The 3,687-nt window shown below is 50.4% G+C and overlaps 2 non-coding genes across 2 annotated transcripts in view; both read left to right on the top strand.

Moving 5' to 3' along the window:
• The first annotated feature begins 1,929 nt into the window (after window positions 1-1,929).
• Window positions 1,930-2,082, top strand: LOC124320073. Its single transcript, XR_006913763.1, has one exon. It is a non-coding gene; the product is annotated as a 5.8S ribosomal RNA (ribosomal RNA).
• A 641-nt stretch (window positions 2,083-2,723) lies between these two features.
• Window positions 2,724-3,687, top strand: part of LOC124320076 — a 4,576-nt gene continuing 3,612 nt past the window's right edge. Inside the window, exon 1 of the ribosomal RNA XR_006913765.1 lies at window positions 2,724-3,687. This exon is cut by the window's right edge and continues 3,612 nt beyond it. This is a non-coding gene — a ribosomal RNA (large subunit ribosomal RNA).

Here is a 3,687-nt window from a genome sequence, read left to right as displayed (position 1 = left end):
ACCAAAGTCTTTGGGTTCCGGGGGAAGTATGGTTGCAAAGCTGAAACTTAAAGGAATTGACGGAAGGGCACCACCAGGAGTGGAGCCTGCGGCTTAATTTGACTCAACACGGGAAACCTCACCAGGCCCGGACACTGGAAGGATTGACAGATTGAGAGCTCTTTCTTGATTCGGTGGGTGGTGGTGCATGGCCGTTCTTAGTTGGTGGAGCGATTTGTCTGGTTAATTCCGATAACGAACGAGACTCTAGCCTGCTAAATAGGTGACGGGTTTTATCAATTGAAACCGAAGGGAGTACGGAGGCGTCGGGATCAGGTGGCGGCGATTCGGGTCTCGGTGGGACTGGTTCCTTTAGTGAGGCAATCTCTCGGCTTGGTTTCGTTGTGCTCTGTTCGTCGGGTGTACGGCCTTCACGGGTTGGTTGCCTGGCGGATGAGGTATGGCGGGGCTTTGTCGGGAATGTCTCGCGGGGGCTGGCTCTATTGTTATTCGGTCGTCGTCATCCCCGGCGATACCTTCTGCTCTCGCGTCCGTCACGCAGTCTTCTTAGAGGGACAAGCGGCGTCCAGCCGCGTGACAGTGAGCAATAACAGGTCTGTGATGCCCTTAGATGTCCTGGGCCGCACGCGCGCTACACTGAAGGAATCAGCGTGTTTCACTCTCCCTGTCCGAAAGGACCGGGTAACCGCTGAACCTCCTTCGTGGTTGGGATTGGGGACTGCAATGATCCCCATGAACCAGGAATCCCTAGTAGGCGCGGGTCACTAGCCCGCGTCGATTACGTCCCTGCCCTTTGTACACACCGCCCGTCGCTACTACCGATTGAATGATTTAGTGAGGCCTTCGGACGGGCTTGTCGGGGTGCCGTCGAGTGGGGAGCAATCTCTGCCCGTGCGGTGCCTACCAACGGCGAGACTGAAAGATGGTCGAACTTGATCCTTTAGAGGAAGTAAAAGTCGTAACAAGGTTTCCGTAGGTGAACCTGCGGAAGGATCATAAACGAACAAGACAAATGTTTTGCGCATATGGCTTTGGTTGAGCACGAAACAACTAAAAGTTGCAAAACAAAAAAACCCCATCAAAAGTCTTTCGGCGTAAGACATCGTATGAACTATGTGTGGGTTGACGGAAGAAAATCATTTATTTTGAACGGGTATCAGGCGCTCTGATGCGCGGTGGTTTAAAGCGGATTCGCCTTTTCAAATTGATTTTTCTTTCCTCTCGGCTCAAAAAAAAACACAAAGTCTTTCGATTTGGTCTATGGCCGTGAGCAAATTCTTCCTGCTTCGATGGTGAATGTCTCTATAGATTCATTCGACCTTTAGCGGCGCTCACAGTGTTGACGTTAGTAGAGTGAAGAATACGATAGCCCGCCTGGGCCGCGAGTACCGAAGGAACAATAAAGGAGATTTTATAAAGTCTTAGTCCCTAAATCAAACACTTTGAAAAATAAAAACTCGGTGGATGGAGAGTCGGAAAAAAAAAAAACATCAAGATTTTGAACGGGTATCAGGCGCTCTGATGCGCGGTGGTTTAAAGCGGATACGCCCAATCGAAATTGTTTTTTTTTGTTTCTCTCTTCGTCTTCGGGATTTTTTGATTCTCGGTGGGGGACGAAAGTGTGAGACTTTACTCTGGACGTTCTTTTCGGGCGTAGATACTCGTGGTTGCGTGCGTGTGCGTCGTATAGACTAACACTCCAAAGCCCGACACTATGCCGTTGAAAACCGAATGTTTTTTAAGCTTGCCCTTCGCCCTCTCGATGAAGTAGGAAGAATTCAAAATCACAATAACACACTAAACCCAAATTCTAGTACGAGTGTTTATCGGAACATTTTCTTTCTGGCTTTCTTTCTCCGCCCTCGCATTCATTTGCTTGGGCGGGTTGGAGAAAAAGAGAGAAGAAAACGAATATGTCGTTTTATATACGACCCTGAACGGTGGATCACTAGGCTCGTGGATCGATGAAGAGCGCAGCAAAGTGCGCTAATCCATGCGAACTGCAGAACACATGGAGCATCGAAATCTTGAACGTAAATGGCGGCCCAGCTTCTCGCTCGGGCCACATCTGACTGAGGGTCGGTCGAATGATGAACGAACAGAGATTTTTTCAGTCTTGGTTTTGCATGTTGGGTCGCGGCGAGATTTATTTTTCACCCGGCCTGACCGCATAAAAGCTCCCGAATCTCTAACGTCTGGGTGCCGCGCGACTTAAGTGTCCGCGATGCCTCAAATACAAAAAAGGGGGAAAAATAAAAGAAGGTTCGCCCTGTTTTGTTTTTTTCCTCTCTATTCAAAAGAAACCTTTTTCGATGGCAAAACAGATGGGAAATTTTTGAGCCAACTCAAAAAAAAATTTTAGAAATAAACACATCTTCTCGAACAAGGTGTCGGCTGCGTGTGCGCGATATACCGCTTCAACGCGAGTTTAGTTGTGTGTGTGCGCCGGGCGTGTCGAAGTGTCGACCACCGCGAATTATCACTCACTCTAACCGCTCGTTATGCAAGCTTGGTTCGCGCACGACGCGTTGTTTCAATACAAAAAGCCGCAGGACGCCCTGTCACTTTTCGTAAATTAATTTTTGCGAATAACGAGAGACTCGCTTTATTTCGAAAAAAAAAAATTTGAACCGGCAATTATTCAATCTTTCCCGGCTTTAAAACGCCAAAGTCTGCCGAGCTAGATAAAGTGTTGTCTCCTTTTGAAAACAAACAATTCATTCTGACCTCAGTTTAGATGAGACTACCCGCTGAACTTAAGCATATCAGTAAGCGGAGGAAAAGAAACTAACAAGGATTCCCTTAGTAGCGGCGAGCGAACAGGGATGAGCCCAGCACCGAACCTCGCGCCCGGTTGAGCGGGTGCCGAGGAATGTGGTGTTCGGGAGGATCGTGCGCGTCTGTCCGGTATCTATCGTCCAAGTCTCCATGAACGGGGCGAGCAACCCACAGAGGGTGTCAGGCCCGTAGATAAGACGAGCCGAGACCGTGCATCGGATCCCTTCCCAAGAGTCGGGTTGCTTGAGCGTGCAGCCCTAAGCGGGAGGTAAACTCCTTCTAAGGCTAAATATCGCCACGAGACCGATAGCGAACAAGTACCGCGAGGGAAAGTTGAAAAGAACTTTGAAGAGAGAGTTCAAGAGTGCGTGAAACCGTTCAGGGGGTTAAACGGGTGGGCCCTCGAAGGTCGAACAAGTCCCCGCTCCCGGCACTTGGTTGTATGCCCTTAACGCTGCATGGAGACTGCCTGAATTGGCGGCTCTCTTGCATAAGTCGTTCTGCGATCGCAATAGCCACGCCAAGGTCCGCAAGTGGGGGGCCTAGTAGGACTCCGCGACCGACTGGGTGTCTGTTACACGGGGCGTCCGTTAGCGAGTTTCGTGGTTACCTTCGCGGGTGCCGCGATGACGAGCGCGGCGTTTCCCAACAGTACTGCCCGGTCGTGACCTGTCTCCTCCCGGGAGGTGTCGTAGCTTTTTTTTGTAAAAGAGAAAAAGTTGCGGTGCTCAACCTGTGGAGGCCCAGAGCGGAGAGTAGAAGTCGGGTCCCACCCGACCCGTCTTGAAACACGGACCAAGGAGTCTAACATGTGCGCAAGTCGTCGAGAAATTATCAAACTAAACTCGCGAGGCGCAATGAAAGTGAAGCGGCCCCGATGAGGGTGCATCCGCGAGGGGTGATCCCGTC

This window comes from Daphnia pulicaria, unplaced genomic scaffold, assembly GCF_021234035.1.
Source record: "Daphnia pulicaria isolate SC F1-1A unplaced genomic scaffold, SC_F0-13Bv2 h1tg000245l, whole genome shotgun sequence".
In the NCBI taxonomy this organism is placed as follows: Eukaryota; Metazoa; Arthropoda; class Branchiopoda; order Diplostraca; family Daphniidae; genus Daphnia; species Daphnia pulicaria.
The sequence above is the reverse complement of the archived record's forward strand: the minus strand, read 5'-3'. Positions and strand labels throughout refer to the sequence as shown.